This window comes from Polypterus senegalus, chromosome 4, assembly GCF_016835505.1.
Source record: "Polypterus senegalus isolate Bchr_013 chromosome 4, ASM1683550v1, whole genome shotgun sequence".
Taxonomy (NCBI): domain Eukaryota; kingdom Metazoa; phylum Chordata; class Cladistia; order Polypteriformes; family Polypteridae; genus Polypterus; species Polypterus senegalus.
The window spans coordinates 149,848,528-149,871,581 of NC_053157.1; positions in this window are offsets into that span (position 1 = coordinate 149,848,528).

A 23,054-nucleotide genomic window follows, 5' to 3' on the forward strand; every position below is an offset into this window, starting at 1 on the left:
GTACTGCAATAGTCTTCAAAAATGTGTGACTCAATTGCTTTAGTTAGAATAGTAATGCTAAATAAATTCCTGTATCTGACAGTGTGTGAAAATGTTTAGAATGTGATTTCAAAAGTACTAATAGTTTGCATTATTGTTGGACAGTCTGGTTGCATTAATTACGAATACATGACTGAATATTGTCCTAAGGCACACACTAGGGTGAGTTTATATAGTTAGTCTCAAAAATTTTAGATATTTTTTTAAACAAAAAAGAAATCTATGAGTCACTGAACAGACCTTTCACCAGAAGGAGTGGAGAAGCTGTACAGTATACTAGAAGAACATAAGTCCAGCTAACATTATAAAGGGGGAACATGCTCAAAACCTGAAACATACTAATGGCTTTAACAGCCTGCTTGGTATCATTAAAGATGACATTACTAGAGGTATGAGTGAATCTGTGATAAGCTGGACACAGGAAAAAAACTGTAGCCCTTTTAATAGCTGGTGACAGCACCTTCTTGGCAGCCACAGTAAAAAGAGAATAATAAGCAAAAAAGTAGATATGCTGACTCTCAGAAAACAAGCTGGAAAGTTTTCAAACTGACTGTCATGATTTGGCAGTCTGCATAGCTGAGAATTTTCATCAACAGCAGACACAGCCAACTGGAATTACTGTTGATATACATTCTATGAGATCTACCAGCAATAGGTGAAAGTCACAAAAATGTGGGAATATAGCATATCAAAGTCACGAAAAATCTAGTGGCCCCCCTGGAAGATTTTCTCCTCTTCCTATCCAGTAAATCAGTTAACGTTAAAGTTAACATTGCCACCTGTCTCTGTACTCTTTTGGTTTGTTTGTAATGTGAATCGACGGATGTCTGAAGAACTCTGAACTACTTTGCAATTTTCTTTTGCTCCTCCCATTACATTTGGATTGAAATGACACTTGACTTACAAGAAAGGTCAGCTGTATGGCATTCCTTGTGATAGTACATTGTTCATGTCATTGAAGAGGGACACCATAAAAGTGTTCTCCACATGCAGAGTCAGCATATGAATCTTTCTTTACTGGAGTGGTCATTTCTGTATGTACCCTTCTCATTGTGAACATCTTTACTGTCTAGCTAGAAGAAAGAAATAATAGAGAATTATGTGAGCTAGGAGGGAAATACACTTGAATAAAAAATAGTAAACCCCACAAGTTCAGGAGAACTAACCTAACAAGCATCTGTAAACACCAAATACCTATAACTTATTCTTTGCTATCTTAGGCAGGTTTGAAAAACAATTTTACAGTAGCCAAGTGATGCTATGCCAATTTGTAGAATATCTTAAAGATAGCTATTCCATAATTGAAAATATTAAAGATTACAGGGCCATCATTAGCAATTGTTATCTTGAAACTGCACTGTATCAAAAATAATTAGATATCAAGGGCTAAGGGCATGAAACCACAGGTAAAATGGGTTTACTTCTCAAGTATTCTTTTCTTTAGGCAAACTAGATATTGTATATCATTACTTAGCCTCTCCACTTAATACACAGCAAAATCATTGAAGTAGTGTAATTTTTTTTCTAGGTTTCTGTCGTCTGTAGAATGAATGCTTTACTATGAGTCTTGGGCTTATGAGTTACCATGGTAACAGGGTTTTCTCATTCTATCAAAACTCTGTATAGACAGTAACATGATGGAGGAAAAATGGACATTAATCAAGACAGGGGAAAGGAAAAAGATGTTCAACTGAAATTAAATACTAAACAAAAATGAAATATTTTACTACTGAACCACAAGCAATGCTATTTGCAAAGTGTATACTTATGTACAGCATATAATGTATATTGTCTGACGGGAATGACAAAAGTATTCACAAAAATGAAAAGAAATAGCTATTAATATACAAAACAAAAAAGCGTAACTGTATATACAACACAAACAATAAATAAAATAAATAATAACAACTGTAACTAGGAATTTCTGAAATGATAACATAAAAAGCCCTGTGGTGGGCTAGCACCCTGCCCGGGGTTTGTTCTTGCCTTGCGCCCTGTGTTGGCTGGGATTGGCTCCAGCAGACTCCTGTGACCCTGTGTTAGGATATAGCAGGTTGGATAATGGATGGATGGATGGAAGGATAATATAAAAAGCAGTTTCCATGAGAACCAACAAGTAGTCTGACTTGGCTTATAATTTCCTGTTTACTTATTACCTAACCCATAACAACAAAGTGAAAGAATGTTTTCAGAATGGTTTGCAAATACATTAAAAATCAAAACATGAAATCTCTTATTCATACTCTTAATTCAATACTTTGTCGGAGCCCCTTTGGAATTCTGCTGGTCCTTCCAACAGTTGCTCCCATCTCAGCAGAAGACTTCTGAAGTTCTGCTGGGTTTTTGGTTACCTCCCTGACCAAAGCCCTATTTGCAGCTTGGACAGCTAACTCTACTTAAATCGAGTCCTGGTGGTTCCAAACATCTTCCATTTCACAGTTATTGTGGTCATTGTACTCCTGGGAAAATTCAAACCTTCAGAAATAGTTTTATACCCTTGTCCTGATCTGTGCCAAACCACAATTTTATTGCAGAGGTATAAATAGAGTTCCTTGGACTTCAAGACTTGGTTTTTATCCTGACATTTAGTGTGAATTGTGAGACCTTAGACAGGTATGTGTCTTTCTAAACTATGTCTGATCAATTTAGTTTGCCACAGGTGGAATCCAGTCAAGTTCTAGACACATCTCAAGGCCAACTGAAGAAAACAGGATACTCCTGATCACAATTTGAAGTGCTACAGCAAATAGTCTGAATAGCAAATAGCAAATGAGAGAATTCAGCTTCTGATTTTTTATAAACTTGCCAAACCTTTCTGAAAACATTTTCACTTTGCTATTAATGGTTACTGAGTGTAGATTTACAGGCAAAAATGGAAAATGTATATTTTTTAATTCAAAGCACAACACAATGAAGTTTATAAAAAGTGAAGGGATCTGAATACTTTTTGAATCCACTGTAAATTCCATTGTGACCCCTGTTTATTTTAGGTTCCCTGACTCTCAGATGGGTTGCTTAATGTACTTATTCACAACCAACACCTTTTCTCTAATATTTCATGTCTATCTCTTTCCTAGCAGCTGAACCCTGGCCAATCTCTCCTTTATCCGAATTAAAATGTCAGACTGACTTGTAAAGGCTTTTAAGCTCCAGCCATGTTGTACTTCTGAGTATACCCTGGAAACAGCTATCAGAGTCGGAAACAGGAAAGGAAACACTTGTGGTCATGCTTCTAGAAATGCTTTTGTGGCTTCATGTGTCCATGCAGTTATAGATCCCATCCTTCAATTTTATAGACAGGCAATTCCCAGGTTACCTGCCCATTATTGTGGGTCGCAGGAAGCCACATTTACAATAATGACTATGCCTAATATACAATAATGCCTTCTGGTATAACTGGGGAAACATCCTTGTGGTATCATACTGTAAATGATTATGGAGCTTAATACTCTTTGGTGTTGGTAGCCCAGTTCCAATGGTATGGTCATGTGAGTTGGTCATGGCAGCAGTATCTCTGCCAGGGCATATTAAGGCATGGCTTAAATTGTGCTAAGCTATTTACAAGCCTGGTCTTTACTTGGTCCACCTTTACTCTTACAGTATTAATTCTGCTTAAAGTAATATGATTCAAGCCATTGAGTCTTTCCTCATATTTCAAATTCTGCAGCCCTGGAATAAGTTCAACAGATCTTGTCTGAAGTTTTTCTTGAACTGCTATGTCATTTTTATAATCCAGGGACCGAAACTATATATCCATTTCAAATGAGGCCTCAAAAAGTGTGAATTACAGCTTAGGCATAACTCTGACAAAACTGGTATTCTTAAGACTTTCTCATTATTAATTTGTTCAGCTGACACTTTTTAGTACAATATTTGAGATACAACTAGTTACATTTCCTTCACTTTTTCTATTAGAGCACAGACATGTGAAGTGAATGGACACTTAGTGTTAGTAGCAGGATTTGAACCCACAACCTCTGAGTGTGAAGTCCTAGGTCCAAGGTGCAGCACTATGCTGCATTGCCTTCATGTTGCCTTTCTCATAATATGTTTTGTCTGACTCAAGACTGTCTTTCTGTTGTTACACTGAATATTATGCTATGCCATGAGTAAGGTATTACATTTATTTACATTAAACTTCCATTGCCTCCTACCTGCCCATATGTGGGTGCTGTCTAGTATATAATTTCGTTTCTAATTTAAGGTCTACAGCTATTTAAAACTATTCTTAAAAAAGTGAGGTGCCACAGAAGCGAATCCTAAAAGATCGGGATTGCGCTATAAGTCCCTGTTTTACACCCAAAACACGAGGCTGAGTCTCTGTACTTTAGCAAAACCAGCTTTATTTAGCTTGAAACAGGAACAGCACGGTTATTTATTTTAGGGGGATCTGCCACTCTCCTATAAACAGACACCTTGCATCACCCATTAAGTTTGATTTGGCGGAGAAACAAAGCAGAGCTGTGAACCTGCTTTTGCCCCGGCAACACGTAAACAATCTTCCACAGATGCGGTGATCGCACTTCGGGACACCCTTCGGTGTGTTGTCCAGTTGGGGGAGGTCCCAAAAGAGTTTAGAAACCTCACATTTTCTTGAATGAGTGCCGCATTAATAGGAATGTTTCTTAAACGAGCATCACTGAACCACATAAAAACAGCTTTTTCGACATCTTCAAATGCATCAGTTCAAATGCATTTTTCTTCTTTTTTTTTGCTTGGTCTTTCAAAAAAGTTGACAGTGTCAATGGCGAAATTCCAAATTCACTGGCAACGTCTTTTTTCTTTTTGCCGCAATCGAGAGCTGCAAAAATTTTAAGTTTTTTTTTTCTAATATGAACTGTTATTGTTTTTTTGTGTCTGCCGTTTCTATAGGAGGGTGACAATGAGTTAAATTCCAATGGATGTTTTTCAAATATTGGCAAGCAATAAGCAAAATGTGTCACTGTAAACCCCCGAAAACAAAAACAGCAAAAAAAACAGTACAAGCAAAGTTCAAAGAAAGAATTTTTTTTTTTTTTACAATGTTTCTGCTTGGGGATCGTTGTGCACAACTGAGCTGTGACCACAGAACTAACTGCTCTGTGGATGATTCATTCAGGCATTTCAATGTCTTTTGGGCACTTCGTTGTAATGAAAGTATCTGCCGAATGTACTTCGTAGTAACAAGATTTCTATAGACTCGTGTCATAAGGGAAACTGTTGGGACCATAAAAATACTTTGTTGTAATGAAAATTTCGTTGTAAAGATATCCGTATATGTATATACTGTATATATACTGTATAATGCAAATTTGACTGACTAACTATCTCAGTCTCTCACTCATGGCTTAAAAAAATTCCAAATCAAAGCCAGCAAGACAGCTAGTTTTTAATAAAATTGAGTAGTTTTAGTTCATACTACCTGAGAAGTTTACTTAAGCATAGACAACTTAATTCATGAGTATGTCTGAGTGGGGTATGTCACTGGGTTGAAATTTTTTCCTCCATTTTATTCAACCTACATCACATACTCAGGCAGTTTGATACACATGCCTACCTATACTTCAGGCTAGAAACACAAAATAATTCATGGGCTCTCATTGGCAAGGAATTAAAACATTTATTTTAAAACCTTTTCCACCAATTTTATTTTTATTTTTTTTATCTTACATATTATATACATGGCCTTTGAATGTCCAGATTTACCTGAAAGATCCATACTAAAAGTGATAGGCTATTGTATAAGATACACCTGCTTTTATGTTAGGTACTGTATTTAGCAAAATGTTGACGTTCACAAAGTATAACAGAGAAACACAATAAAGGAAAGCAAAAAAGAGAGACAATAAAGGAGGCATTAATAAAAAATGCTACCAAAAAATAGAATAGAAGTGCTGGGGGGATCACATGGCCCTGGTGCTTCATGGACGATAGTTAATACAGTTCTTCTGAGACTTCCACTTTTTCCCTCAACTTTACCTGCTTTTTCCAAACCAGAGATAAAATTTTTATACCACATTTTACTCAAGTTGCACTGGTGTATCCAGTGATGCCATCTGGTAGTAGGCCCCACTCTGAAATTGTGAGCCTGCAGAGATGAGGCCTCGTCTGAAGAAGAAGTGTTGGACTCCTCAATGCAGGCCTCATGTGCTCACTTGAAGTCATTTGTCAAAAATAAAATTTCATCACTATGGCTGAATTTCAGGGAAGATCTTACTGTTATTTACCAGGATGTCAACAAGATTAAAGAGGATCATTGATAAACAAAGTAATTTCTTGCAAAACCAAAATACAATCCCTAGAGTGTCAGGGTACATGCCACTCCACTAAACTAATCAAGCTGGAAGACCAAAACTGGAGAAATAAAGTTTGTATTAATGTTTTGAAAGAAAACGTTGATGGTGTTGACACCATTTAGTTTTTGAAAAGGCAATTTACTTTACTCTTTGCAGAATTTGAAGAATTCTCTCCAGTAATTAAACATTGTCACATTGTCAATTGAACGTTGACTCCAAGGCCCCTGATTCTGAGATTTTTTAATTTTTCTGATCGCTAGATTATTTTGGGGATGGCGAGGAATGCCACAAATCTTTCCTACAAGAGACAACAGATGTTTTTTAATGTGGATTTCAGCCCAGCTACTACTCAAGATTGAAAGAAATTTAATCCAGCACAAAAGCATGCTTTTGGAATTGGTCTACAGTCATTTGTCTTGTATCCTGCCATCTCAAGTTGTCCCATAAATCAGGGCATGCAATCTTTGACAATCTCAAACTAGCTACTGAGGCGACTGACAACTTTCAAGCCAATGGAACTTTTATTTAATAGTGGAGTCAGATGGTCTAGTACTCCTTCTGCTCCTGCATTTTGAGGTATTTTGAAGAGCAGCGAGGATTGCTAGCAAGATGGATTTTTTTTAACAATAGGGTCCCTGAATAATTATATGGTTCGATGTCTTCTGAAACTTTCTTCCTTATCATAATTAACTCATCTGTAGTTAACATCTTCTTTTTTGTTTAATTTAAAAAACTTTCTGGGAGGTCTGTGACATTTTTTTCTATTCCTCTTAGGGCTGGAGTGGCTCCCATGGCTGCCTGGCATGTGTCTCTTGAGTGCTGAGTGTTGGGTGCTGCGTCATTCTATTATCACCCCAGTACAATGTTCTCCTGCTTCGGTTTGCTACTTTTGTTTAGTTATTAACCTATGTCATAGTATGTTGTTATTTCCAGCACTGGACTCCTTGTAATATGCTTTTACACAGCCCACCTATAAGGGGATATGTTGGGGTGGCTCAGGGTTTTTGCACTCCTACAGTGTTAGTGTATTGCATAGGTAGGATTTATGCCTATGTGTGTATGCAGCATAGGGGATTAGAGGGTGTTGCCGTGAAGGGGTTTACTTGTTTATTGTTGGTTTGGATTTTTGATTGTTTTTGGGGATACTGGGTTGGTTTGGGGAGGGTGAATTTGCTCTATGATTACCTTCCTAACAGGACATATTTGTGCATGGATGGGTGGGAGTAGAGTTGTATTTTTGCTATAATTGTCTTACAGTTGTTTTAATTTTGTATATTTTAGGAGAAACCCTGTTGGAGTTATTATTTCTATTACTCATTAATGTTATTTAAACTTCAACAAATATTTGATCACAAAAAAAGACGTGTCCAATTTATTACCCACATATTTTGGCCCACCAGTTAGCTCCAGCCAAAATATATAATTAGCTTTACACCAGCTGCTAATATCTTCATCACTGACTAATATTGTGGCTTCAGAAGAACAGAAAGAAGATGAAACCAGAGATGAACTAACAACTACAAAAAGTCTCCTATCCATTCTTTATGCTCCACCCATCCATCTGATGTGGTCAGCAAGAGGATAGCATTATTGTCCCAGAGCTATTAAACACCGAATACCCTGATGACAGTGTCAGCTCTGATGACCCTTACAGTATTGACCTAGCTTGGTGGGAGTATGATTGATGACAGCACGTATGCTTATCCGACCAAAAAATGACCCAAATGCTATTAGAATAGACATGCTGCTTCTCTGCCTCTTAGAAGTAACAGAAGCAATTTTTTCTCTAAATCTTTCTAAAAAAAATCACATGAACTTTGACAGACACATTGTGAAAGAGGTCATTCAATTTACAGATTTTTTTTTACAGAAAAGGGACCTCTAGAGAAAGGTTTTTGTTTTCCTGTGACACTTCAAATTTCTTTAAGTATGCCACAAAGAAGAGTGTTATGTGAGCTTTTCTTAATGTAATGAAATGCAATGCGCTCTGATGTTAGAATACTATAAATGGAAGTACCCAGAAAACTAACATTCAGCACCACCTGTATGTCCTGGCCATTGATGTATAGTTCAAAAAGAGTGTTTTTATTTTTTAACATGCAGCTCCAGATCACTTGGATTATATCAGTCCGATCATCTGTCTTCTTATAGTTGTACTGACTGCAGAGAAAAGCAAAAGATGGATTGTAATTGTAATAACAAACCAAGGTCATAATCGGGAGGGCAGAAATTAAATAAACAATAGCGTAGATCAAGAAATGTAGCAAGATAGTGAAAAATCTGAATATTTGAATAGTCCTTGAAGTTGAAGAACAGAAAAGAATTTGTAACTAATACAACAATAATAACACAAGGATTTTTGATTTATCCACTGACCTTTGCAATAACAATGTCATTTATTACACACTCCCAGTTGTCCTGCCTAGCAAACAAATATATACCTGCTATAGCAATACCTGTTGTGAGAGACTGTTTAGGTGCAAAAGACTAAATGTTTCCAAAAAAGACACTGTTTCTAAACAGTGTGACACCTTGTGCCAAACAGTATAACTTTGTAATGCTATGGGATAAGACAACTAAACGTGGCACAATGACAGCTGACAGATTAGGGCACACAGGAAAATTGATTCCAGGATTGTGCATCATACCATGTCTCCGTTACGTGCTGTAAATTCCAGTTTTTTTGGAGAAGAAATCCCTAAAGCACCAACATTTCTGAAGCATTGTACTCATTATTCTTGAGACATTTGCAGCTCCTTTATTACATAAGTAGAGTAATAGCCATTTATTTTTGGTTATGTAATTAAAGCGCAATAATGCCAAAAGTCCCTTAGTGCACGAGTGGTTAAAATGATATGTATTAAATGTAATATAGAATATGTAATATTATTTTGTGTGATTTAGTAGGTATGCAGTTATTTCACAGAATAACTGAAAAATTTTCTTAATCCTCTAAATGATCATACTACTGCAACAAATAAAGTTAAATATCTTTAGAAAAATATAATTAATTGTTTACCAGAGCCTACAAGGCTGGATTATTCATTGTATTTCTTTTTGAAAAAGTGATATATAAATGAAGCCAATAAATAAAAAGCTGAAGAATATATCAGTTGCTAGCACTGGCCTAATTACTCTGACTCTGACAGTATCCCTGAGGGGTGTTGTCTACTCAGTTTCTCAAGTTTTCTGAGCCCCAGTTTATAAGAAGATGGCAAGAAGCAGAAAACATTTTCAAGACCTGCTGTGCCCTGCTTGTCACTAAGCAGCTGTTCAAGTCTAAAAGATACAAGGACATTCAATTTTGATGAATCCTTTGGCAGAGAAAAGTGCTTTTATTAGTAAATTAGCATGTCTTAAAACATAATGTACTGCAAGGGTAACAGAATTAAAAGCAACAAATGCAATATCCCATACAGAGGTAATTACCACAAAGAATGTTCATGTTATTTCATTACTATGAACACCTAGCATGGGTTTAAATTGAAACAATTAGTATTCAGAACATCACTAACAACTGCAAAGAACCCAGGAGATTGCATTACAAAACAAATCATTGAGACATGCAAGCTATTCCAGTAATTTACCAGCAAATTATCTAGTCAGAACATTGCCAATGAAAGCCAGAGGAGATATCCTAGGAAGATCCAATCCCACATTCCATTCCAGGGCCGGAGCCTATCTTGGCAACATCAAATGAACAGCTGGAACTAGCCTTCAACATAAGGCACACTCATTCAAACACCTACACTCGCACACAACACCAAGCCAGTTCAGAGTCACCCATTAACCTACCACATGCATCAATGAGATACAGAAGGAACACTGCAGTATCTGGAAGAAAACCCATACAGACATGGCTGAGAAGTGCAAACTCTATTCAGGCAATGAATGACTAGAATGGAAGAAAAGTAAGTCATAATATGAATGAAAAATAAAGGTTTTTTTATTTTACAAGGGAGAAGTAGTTATATATCTCTATTCAGACTGATCAATATAATAAAATACACAAGTCACTTTTCTAGCAAATGATACAATATAGTTATATGAGCAGCCTGCACACCTGAAAAAGTCAAAATAGCTAAAAACAAAATAGCTTAATACTTAATCCACATATTATATATTCCAGTTCTTTAAGCAATGAATGTTGTTTTACCATTCAATGTAAAACCAGAAAATAAGAAATGATTTTTTCCTCTTTTTCAGACTTAGCAGTATTTTTTTAAAATAAGAGCTAAGTTGCTGAGTTAGATTACATATTACAGTAAACACAAGAAATATTAAAAATTAAGTTTTATGTCATTTCCACAAGAGTAATTCATTGGAATGTATATCTTTTACTTATATATAATAAGATAGTTATTACGGTCACCACCAGTTTGAGTCCATTTTCCAGGTTTACTTGGGTTAGCATGTTGTCCCTCAATTCTTTCATATCATCAAGCACCCCCTCCAAGGCTCAGCTTCATCCTGTCCACCTACATTTTGATGCACTTCTTCACCCTATCATCCTCTGTTTTTCACTCCACATACAGAAATCACCTTAGTCTGTTTCCTTTCAACACATTTTCTCATCCCTACACAAAAAGTCTAAAAATCATCCTTTCAAACCTTGACACTCCTCACTTCCATCAGTCTCTTTTCATCTCTATTCTTTAGTTCACATATGTTGTGCAAAAGTCACAAGTGCCATCTGCAGACTACCGTTGATGCCACAAGCTCTTTGCACACACTTCAAAAAATCCATTAATTTGAGTTTCCCACAAAACTGGCCATGCACCCATCTCATTCATGCCTCTTGCACCTACACCTGTAAAACCTCTAATCTTCATCTTTCCTGAGTTTACATTGATGCATCTTACTTACAAACTCTTCATTTCTTTTTTTTTTCCCTTTATTATTTATTAATTTTATTACAATCAATACATAGCAATCAAGTTTTTACAAAAAAAGAATTATGCTAAGAACAGATCGATCCCCACCCCTGAGAGAGAGAGCAAGCCAAACGGTGTAAAATTTAAGGCTTGTAAAAATACCTAAATCAACAAATTCTCTGTGCTTTATAAAATCATTTCAAAATATTACTGATTAGATCCTGCCATGTTTTGAAAAAAGTCTGCACAGATCCTCTAACTGAGTATTTGATTTTTTCCAATTTTAAATAATATAACACATCAGTTTCCCACTGACTTAAAAGAGGAGAGTTTGGGTTCTTCCAGTTTATCAGAATAAGTCTGCGTGCCAACAGTGTAGTGAATGCAATCACAATTTGTTTGTCTTTCTCCACTTTAAACCCCTCTGGAAGAACCCCAAACACAGCTGTTAATGGGTTAGGAGGGATTGTGAGTCCAAGACTGTCTGAGAGGTAATTAAAAATTTTTGTCCAGAATAATGTTAATTTGGAGCAGGCCCAGAACATGTGACCTAGTGAGGCTGGGGCTTGGTTGCAACGTTCGCAGGTTGGATCATGCCCTGGAAAAACTCTTCATTTCTGTATGTTCTTTTTCCAGTTCACTTTGTGCCATCAATATGAAATCTTGTGTACAAAAGCTCCCATGACAATCCTCAATTCACTTCTCTGGTTACTACCTCCATCACTATCACACAGAGAATCAGACTGATAACAGATCCTTAGTCCAGTCCTCCATTTCACCTCAAAACTTTTATCATCCATATCTGCTTCCTATATTACCATTCATTCCTCCACATGCATTCACTTCACTGCAAATGCAAAGTATTCCTGACCACATTTCGTGACATCACGCCACAGGCGTTTTGCAAATCTACAAATGAATCAAATAGCTTCATTCTCTTTTCCTGATGCTTTCTCTGCATTTGTCTGACAATAAACTACATTTTGGTAATTTTCATCTGATCTTTAATTTTTTTCTTTGCTACTCTTTCAAACACATTTATTATCTGATTCAAACCATGATTGCTCCATATACAGTACTTCAATTGATTTTCCTTTCATTTGTATACTGGAAAAAACTTCTTCAGGAATTTTTCCTTCACACATACACACTGCACAGGTCAGTCTGCCATTCAACTCCAGGGCCTTTGACAGCCTTAAACATTTCTGATAACAACTCAGTTGGTCCTGCTGCATTATGAATACAGAAACATGACTCATTTAAAGGCCAGTTAGAAGTTTCCAGAAAGTAATAATATCATCAAGTTGAAAGAGGGAAAGGCTATTTCTAAAAGCAGTCAGTTAGAAATAAAATGGATCGTAATGGAAGGACGTGAACAGAAAATATCACTTTATACCAAAGTCATATTTCTCTTCTCACATTCTAAATTTGTCAATGGTTCATTCCATTTTTATGCAACAAACACTGCATTCTGTGTTGATTTTGATTAATAAACAACAATGAAGAGCTTGAGTAACAAGACAGTTTTCCATATTGAAATACATCTGCATGGGTACTACTTGTAGTTAAAACAATTATCAGTTAGTTGATCCCTTTCATTAGATAAAATCTACAAAAATGTTCAAGTTTGTAGAAAAATGCAAATTTCAAATCCCAGAAAATGAATGTGTGGGCATGAGTAACACTCATTTTGGAAAAAAAAAAAAACTATTGTGTACCTTCTTTCAAACAAACACAAGTTCTGTTCTTATTCAAAGGGGTTTAGGACCTACAAGGCTCTTAACTTACAAAAAAATAATAATAATAATCACTAAAACAGCACACTAATCTCATTCTCTTTAAATCCTCCTATTTCTATAAATTTCATTAAATACTATTACAATGCACTCTCTTTAAGCATTTCAATGAGCGATAGCTGAGTCATGTAGCTTTGAAAGGAAAAAAAGTTACAGATCATAAGAAAACACTGAATTATTACTTTTATGCTTACTGCATAAAAGAAGGGGGATTTTTTTAAATAACAAAAAATATTTCTGAGGTTTGTAAAATAAGTGAAATTAACATGGCACGTCTCATCAAAATCAAAAATGGTGATGCAAAATTTTTATTTGACAATTTGTTGAATTAGAATAGAATGACATTTTGATTTCCTTTGGCATTGGTAATAAATCTGCTAAGAGAATTTTATAAGATCTCTAGAGTTAAAATCAATTTTAACAATACCACACTTTTTCCAGTAAATATTCCCACACACCATACCAAACATCTCTTTTCACTAATTGTATCAGAACAGTTTAGGTATCTGCAAATACTAAATATTACAAAAAAATGTAAACATCTCTTTAAACACAATTTTGGTAATGCATATTAAACATCAAACAAGACAGTAGTAGATGGTCCTCCCTCCAAGCTATTTTACCTGAGAAAATCATTATCTTCAAAATCTCATTTAAAGCTCCTGTATCGCTTCCAGTTTATACTAACATATACCATTAATTAGAGTAAAATGCAACATAATTTATCTTGAATTTAAAGGCATTATTTTGCAGAGATCTAAAGCTGAATATGGCATGACACTACTGAACTTTCAGTTCTATTAATGGTATAAAAATATTTGTACACCAGTATATTGAAAACTGGCTCAGATCCACAAAACTACAAATTACAGTAAAGCAAATATTGTTCATAATCATCTCTGCATGCTTTAGTCAACAGTAATAGCCATTAATTTACCAAGAATCCAAAGTTTCTTCATTTATTAAAGATATGGAATCAATATGGGACATATTTTTAGGCAGAGAAACGCTTTAGCTGCTGCCCCTATGCTTGATACTCACCTATTTCAAATTTTTTTAACTTATGCAGTATTTAACCAATGGAAGTCATTAGGGATTGTTACATTTAGAGATCCCTATATTGATAATACATTTGTCTCTTTTGAAGTATTCTACTCCAAAGTTATCCTTCCATCAACACACATTTTGTCCTATATAAAAATAAGAAACGTCATCAAAGGTAACCTATCCATTTTTTTCATCTTTCACCTATATCTATCCCAGAGGTGAAATTTGCTAGTTTGAATGAAGACTCAGACAGCATCCCCAGACTATACTGAAAAACCTCAATGGACGTTTTGCCTTTGATGATACCAGAGAGCAATAGGAAAGGTTGATCAATTAAAATTTAGGCATTCATGAAATACATTCTAGTTTAATATGCATCGAACATGCAATAATTCAAGTAAAATATATTCCGTGTTCAAATATATGTTGTCTAAAATTGCCTATGTAATGTCTAAGGAATGTCAAGTACCTGCATTGCAAGGTCACGTTTTGGGAATGCCCTACACACTAAACAGTAAGTCAGTCATTATCCAACCTGCTATATCCTAACAGAGTGTCACGAGGGTATTCTGTATCCAATCCCAGCCAACACAGGGCGCAAGGCAGGAACAAATCCATGGACAGGGTGCCAGCCCACCGCAGGAAACACACACACACACACCCCCACACACCAAGCACACACTCTAGGGACAACGTAGGATCATCAGTGCACCTAACCTGCATGTCTTTGGACTGTGGGAGGAAACCGGAGCACCCAGAGGAAACCCACACAGACATGGGGAGAACATGCAAGCTCCATGAAGGGAGGACACGGGAAGCAAACCCAGTTCTCCTTACTGCGAGGCAGCAGTGCTACCACTGCGCCACTGTGCCGCCAATGCACTAAACAATTTTGGGAAAAATATTTTGTATATTTGTAGGATGTTCTGGAAATGTTTTGTTCATTGAACTATTTTAGGCAAAAAAGTTTATAACTCTTGGCTAACCTTTGATTTGATATCATTCTTAACACCTGTGATGGATGGCTGGCAACCTGGCGGCATGCCCAAAGAATGTAAGAATGGGGGAAGGCAGCTACTTTTGGACACTGCCTCCCCCAGGGCACTAGATGGCGATTTCCCTGTAGCATAGTGGTGCACCAGATTCCCGCTGGGCACCATGGGATACAGAGTTCGGCTTCACAGCCCTGCTTGGTACCGTGGGTGCCGCCTGGAGGTGCTGCAGAGAGACAGGGGGATTTTTGCTTCCCGTATAGCCCAGAAGTACTCCCCAGTCACAAGGATGGAAGCAAAATTCAAGTCCTCCATTTGATGCGGAAGTGCTGGCAAGTCACGTGGGAGAAATAATGGAAGCAATTCCGGGTCAAGGACTATATAAAGGACTGTTGAGAACCCAGCAAGAGAGCCAGAGTTGGGAGGTAGTTGACAGAGTTTCCTGGGTGGTGTGCAGGAGAGATTTGTGTTCATTATTCATAATTATTATTGTATTTATTAATATTACTTGCCTGTGCATGGTGGTTGGGGTGCTTAGAGGCACGAAGGAAAGAATTAAAAAAACTTTTTTATGCTTTTATCTGGTGTCCTGGACGTTTGTCTGTTGGGTTAGAGGAGCGACAGCACACTCTAGTGTTACACACCGTATTAGCAATATTTGGAGTAATGCCCCAATGAGATGAAAGTATACTATGACAAAATGGATATTGTATCCTTTACCACATTACTTGCATGAAAACATAGTGATTAATGTAATTCTAAAGTTAGCCTGTGCTGAATCAGTACGGAATACTGTTTTTTTTTTGGTTTTTTTTTGCTGCTTTATCCCGTATGAAAGTACCATTTTATTTGGAGCTGTTTTATCATGTACTCTTATTAGGGTTAGGGTTGAGTGCAGAGTTTCATGGTTTGTCATTGTTCTTTTATGTGTTGTTCCTTAAATAAACATACATGTATAATATAGTATCTGCCAAATAATGCAAAGAGTACATAACAGGTGTTTCACCCTAATTGAGGCTCATCAGGTATGTACACTCTTGCTTCCCCTTTTGGGAATCGAACCTTGGATGTCAGTGCCCAAGGCAAAGCCTCAGACGATGCGCAATGCCAGCTAATTTGCTTACTTGACATGGTGTAGATCAGAATATTGAGTGAACGCACACTGACCTGATGAAGAGGGCATATAGTATTCGGGAGATTTTAAAAAATAAGCTAAGAAGACAGTCCAAGAAGTAAGGCCCCATCATGCTTTGGCGGACAGAATGAATGAAATTAAGAGTGCAAACTAAACAAGCAAGAAGCAAGACATAGTCTATGATGAGAATGTATAAAAAGAAAAATGTATTATTAAAGTTTCCAACTATAAGACAATGATACAAAATGGCATAATTAAAAAAAACAAAAAACAGACAAAGAAAAGTAGAATTTTATAGAAGACACAGATTGAAAAAGTCTAAAAAGTCAATAAACACTTGTGGACTATGGCTGGCCAGTCATCCCGGCCATACCCCCAAGGCTGCCAGGTGGAGCTCTCCCTGCAGCATGGAGGTGCCCTGAATGCCAGCAGAGAATTATGGACAATGGAGTTTTTATCCACAGACCTGCTGGATACCACAGGGGCCCCTAGAGGACGCTGCAGGGAGGCCCAAGGACTGTTATGTGCCCTATAACCTGGAAATACGTCTTAGTCACAGCAAAGGGAGGGATGACATACTTCCGGGATGAAAAGAAGCCTTTTGATCTAACCCAGAAGTGCTAATAAGTCACATGGACTGCGGATTCAGAAGCAGTTCCGTGTCACGGACTATTAAAGGACTGTGGGAGATCCCAGACGTTGAGCTAAACTGGGTGGAAGGGTGGCAAAGCGTCTGGGAGTGAAGGATTGATTATTGTAGTGTGTATTGGTTAATTTATATGAGTATTGTAGAGAGGAGGGTACTTTGTGCACATATTTGCTTTAATAAAGTCAACTTTTGGACTTTTATCTGGTGTCTGGCGTCAAGTCTGAGGGTTCAAGGGGACGACATTAAATGTGTCACACATTAAAAAGATAAAACTGTCCAAATCAGAACAAAACATTAAACATTAAAATGAACAATTGCATGATGTAGAACAAGCAGGGTAAATAGCTCAGGTCAAGTGCTCTTTTTAATTTATAGCTCCTCCACATAAATAAGAAGGCTGCCATGGCATTACGAGCCTGACACAACTTTACATGCCCTAATCACTTCCTTGTCCTAAGAAAAGCATGACTGTGTGGTCCACTTATTTTCATCAGTGTGTGACACTCAAAATGCAAAACATAAATAAGAATAATTTATACTCTAGATAAAGAACTGCTGTGATTCTATTATAAAAAGGCAAAAACAGATTAAGGCTTTAAAAAGCAAAAACCAGGCCTGCTCTTTACTCCACAAGTGTGCACCATACCATTAAACCTCACCAGTGTAGGCAGCCTGGCACCATACTCATGAGGCAGACTTATGGCCTGTGCAGGCCAAAAAATGGAGCAAAGGCTTTTTTAAGACACAAATATTAAAAGGTTAGAAGGGGAAAAACATAAAAAAAACCTCTGGCCAAATGAGAACAAATGCGCAATATTAAAAAAAAACCAAACAGGCAAACCTGAAGTGAATAAATCCAAGAAAAATAATCAGAGATGGTGTCTTAAAATCAACAGCAGGACATTAAAGCACAGGAGATCCAAAAATAATCAAAAAAAGTGTAGTCGAAAAATACAAAACAACCCCTTAATGTCATATTATCACCTTTTTCTTCTTAAATAACCGTGCAGTTGAGGGGCAGTGCAATGTTAAGGTGCTCCACTTTCCTGAGGCTCAACATAAGAATACAAGAAACATAACTTGAAGAACAATGCACCACAAAACAAATCATGAAATCATCAATACAGTGGAACCTCGGTTCACGAACATCTCGGTAAATGTACAACTCGGTTTACGACCAAAAAGTTCGTAAACTTTTGCCTCAGCTCACGACCACACACTCAGTATACGAACAAGCCAGTTTCCCTTTCAGTTTGTACATGTTCAGTCTCTCCCTGTGCATTTCCTGTGCAGAGAGAGAGCGAGAGTGCGTGACACACACACACACACACACAGGCAGTGCGAGAGAGCACGACACACACACGCACAGAGGCAGCGGCAGATGCAGACACACAGGCAGCGCGAGAGAGAGCTGGACGCATTAAGGTAGGAAGGCAGTTAAAGAATGCACTGGGCTTGATTTTTTTTCACTTCTGTTTTCAGCGATTGGTTCGTAGCGTGCATTGTTGCAATGTTATTTTTCTTGGTGGTTTATTAAATTACGGATTTTTTCAAATGTTCATTTTTTTTTTCCTGTTCCTAAAACTCATTAAAAAAGTGCTTTTAGCCAGGGTTGATAGCGCTATAGCGCAAACTATTGTAGTGTTAGTTTTTTCTATTGTTCAAGGTTTTCTCAGTGTTATTCAATGTTTTTACATTTAGTTTACTATTACGCTGTGCATTCTATGATTTAATTAACTATATTTGTGCTTAAAAACTTAAAAAAAATATATATTTACGTACAGTTCGTATGGTCTGGAACGGATTCATTGTATTTACATACAATCCTATGGGGGGAAATCGCTTCGGTTCACGACCAAATCGGTTTACGACCAGAGTTTTGGAATGAATTATGGTTGTGAACCAAGGTTCTACTGTAAGTAACGAGCTGCTACAGAATACTTTGTTTTATTTACTTAAAGTGCAATGATTATGATTCCCCATAATCTGTTTTATAATTTTGCTTTCATGTAATACTGTGCAACAACAAATGAAAATTAACTGCTTAAAAAGACTTACACTACCAGAATTGGCTTCAGTATGTCATCCTCAAACACAACAAAATGAAAAAAATGTCCTACTTCTGACAGTGTTCTGCCATCTTAAAAACATAAAGTCCTAGATCAAAACAGCATAAGCGAGAGATTCCACATGTTTTGACAAATTATCAGTAATTTAAAGATTTTGAACACAGTGCAATGTTATATATTTTAATAAATTCATTATAAATATATACACATTCTGTATAGTAAATATCATATGAACAAAAACATTTAGCAATCTTCTGCATATTTTAAAATAAATCAAACATATGACTTAAACTGAATGATGTCAACTTACATTACGGGCTGGTTCTTTCTGACAAAATGAAGCATTTCAGGTTTATCACCTAATAATCTTTTTATTTTCTCATTAAGTAAATGAAAAGCTGTACTAAACAAAATATCATCCCTCTTCCATGGGCCAGAAAAATATTGGTCTATCAGTGCACAAGCAGCAGCTCTCCGCTGGGTAGGGGTGCTTCTGATTGTTAGGTTTCCAATTGCGATGCTACAGAACTGTGCCCAATGCAAAACTCTCACAATGAGTTGCAGATAGGGGGCTTAAAAGGCATTTAGTATGAATATGCTTGTGTTTTTTCTGCAATATTCAGAAGCTTTTCTCTTATATGTTCCTTTGTTGGGTTTCTAAAATATTAAACAAATATTTATTTTAGCATTTAATCAGTTTTATTAACACTGCAGTACTTTGAAGAAACAATCAAAAAGAAGTGAACAAATGTGTCAAATAAACATTGTATGTAATGAAAGTTGTTGGAAGTCAGCATATTCTGAGGTTATACTTGTAAATATCTTATCAAATATGCAGCACAAAACGTCATTGATTTAGTCCCACCATGGCTGACTTTCCCCTGGCAAAAGTTGTAGTTATTATCTATATATATAATTCACTAAGCAGCCGACCATGGCACGCAAGACAGAGACCATGGGATACACATGACAGAGCCACGCCCGACAACTCACAGAGCCCTGCCAACCAACTCTAAGACCATGGAATATGCATGACAGAGCCCCGCCCACCAAGTCTAACTCTCCTCCCGCATCCACCCTCGCTTTCGAGGCATGCACACTGCCTGCTCATGTGCCCACATGCAACACCTCACCAAACACCGCCTCAGTCGCTTTCGTCTCTGCTACAGTCCACATGCACCTCTAAGCCACGTTGACTTTTCATTGTTCTTTTCAGTTCCAGGTGCTTTTCTATATACTAAGTCAACCATGGCACGCAAGACAGAGACCATGGGATAGGGATACGCACGACAGAGACCCCGCCCGCCAAGTCTAACCCTCCTCCCGCTTCCACCCTCGCAAACTGTTTTACACGCTGCATACAGCGATTCCCATCCGCGACAAACATGCTTCTTCTTAGATGGTCCTGCAGGAACAGGGAAAACCTTTGTCTACAGAAACTTGATTCATACCATACTAAGAGCATAGTGTTTTTGTTGGCTTGCCCGCCAGCCTGACTGTTACCAGCATTCACCGCAATATACTGGAGTGTAAAACTATCGCAGCTCCTACCTTACAAACTGTCCTTATTCCCCAGATTTCCCTGACCCCATCAGATTCAAATTTGTCTTTTACCTTTACACGCAGACAACTTCCTGACCCCATCAGATTCAAATTTGCCTTTTACTTTTACATGCAGACAATTTCCTGTTAGATTAGCCTTTGCAATGACAATTAATAAGGCACAGGGCAAAACTTTCAAAAAGATATGCCTGTATCTGCCAAACCAGTTTTCAGTCATGGACAATTGTATGTTGCTCTCTCCAGAGTTCCGACTTTTCATTCACTCACAGTCGTATCCTCAAACTCACCCCAATTGGACAACTGTGTCTTTCAGGAAGTGTTCACCCATCAATAAATAATTATGCGGCGTAGCGGGTTGGCTAGTAATTTCTTAAATGCACTTTAACATACTTCCTCAAAGGTCTGTCAGATTTTTCAGGCCCTCATGTTCATCTGCTACCTGGATTTGTACTTGGGTTGCTCTGATTATAGGAAAAGGATGGTAACACAGAGAGGAGACTTTTAATATTCCAGTCATATACATCACTACTTTACACACCCTTGCAGGCTGGATGGTTGTTAAACTATTGTTTAACTTGCTTTACCTGCATAAACGAAAGCAAGAAAGTGTAGTTTGCTTACGTGTATTTTATATTTTCTGTCAATAAAAACAACTGACAAGTAATATACTGATCTACAGATTATGTATACGGAACAAACCAATGCCATTCTGTTCCACTGCTGAAACACACTGGCATGATTAAAGTGGTCATTGATAGAAACCAAAGGCCAAAAACTGGTTTCCTGTTGCCTCCACCTGGTTGCCAGTAGCAAATTGGTGACCTTTAAAGTCAAGCCCTATCGATGCACACTTTGGACACACTCTGTTGATGGTATTCACTCTTCTCTAATTTGGCAAATGACATATTATGCCAAAATAGTTTTACATGTCATTTTCATGTTTAATATTTTGCTGGTATATGATACAAAAATGTGAATGATAAGAATGCATTGTAAGTGTATTAAAGACATAGTCATATAGATTTACCTAGACTGGAGTTTTCCTTTCCTTTTCTCCATTGCTATCTGACATTCTCATAACTATACACTGGGCTGTCATAAAGTATTTGCCCTTTTTTGATTTACTATTTTTGCACATTTGTGGCACTAAATATTGTCAGTCAATCAAAATGTAATATTAGATATCAGGATATCCGAGTGAACAAATAACTTTGTTTATTCAATAAATAAGTAGATTGTTATTCAACACCAGATGGCACTGTTTTTAAAAGCATTTGCTCTCCTACTCCTAATACCTGTTTGTTTAACCTCTAGCCGCCAATGACAGCAACCAAAAATTTCCTATAATTAAATACCAGTCTTTCATATCACTATACAGAAATGTTAGCCAAATCTACCTTTGCAGAACTAGTTTAATTTATGTTTTTAAACATAATCTGCTGCTTGAGGTCCTGGAATAGTATTTCTATTTGGTTCAACACTTTGACTAGGCCAGTTCAAAATTTTAATATTTATTCTTTCTTGTTATTTTCAACTTGCTTATGTTTTTTGGATTATTGTTATGTTGCATGACCCAACTATGCGTGACCTGCAGCTCATGGATTCTTGTTAGGTTTTTCCGGGTACATAACAGCATTCAATTGACTACTGGTATGATGTTCTTACTGTGGAATGCTGTGTTTTCATTATAACCAGAGCCTTAGAAACTGTGTTATAGCCATTTCCAGACTAGTAAATTCTCATAAATTGACTTTCTATCAATTCACTCTAACTACATTTCACATGGGTTGATTTAACAAAAGTGCAGTTACTTTTTCACACAGCTCCAATTGATGTTTAGTAACTTTGTCAGATAAATTAAATAAGTACAAAAGTGCTATTTATTCATTCAGTGTCCCTATATTTAATACTAGATTTCATTTCAAGACCTCTGCATAACATCACAAAAAACTGTCCTTCTTAAAAATTTGTGAACTTCTATTGTATTTCTTTAAATGTTAAATTTTTATACTCAATTGAAAAAGAAAAAGTTTATTTGAACAAATTTAAGGTATTATTTAGAGAAATCAATGCTTGTAAAAAGAAAAAGAGGTAAGTAAACAAGAAACAGCTTGAGGCAAAAGTAAGTAAACCCCTAGATTTTTCCTCAGCTTATAGTTCTGCATAAAATACGCAAAACCATGTGAAAATGATTAAGAAATCATTACAAACTAGACTGAGGAGCACAGCTTTTTATAAATCTTGTAGTACATCGTGCCAAGATCCACAGAACTTACAGATGCCCTCAGAAAATAATGCCAATGACTGTGTCTCTGAAAAAGGTTAGAAATCTATTTAAAAACAATCTGAAATCATCAAGTATGAGAATTCTACAAAATGGAGAAAATTCAAGCTCACTGATAATCAACCATGGGCAGACTATTGTACCAAATTAAGCCCATGAGATGACCTAAGTGAGTGAAGTGAGTCCTCGCACACGCTGCATTGCAAAAAATGAAATCTAAGCAAGTGGAAAAGTATTTGTATCATGACATTAAATCTTGTTTTCTGTATTGTAAGAATTATTGACTTATCAAAAATTTGTATGTATGATTATTTGTGCCCTGTGCTGGCTG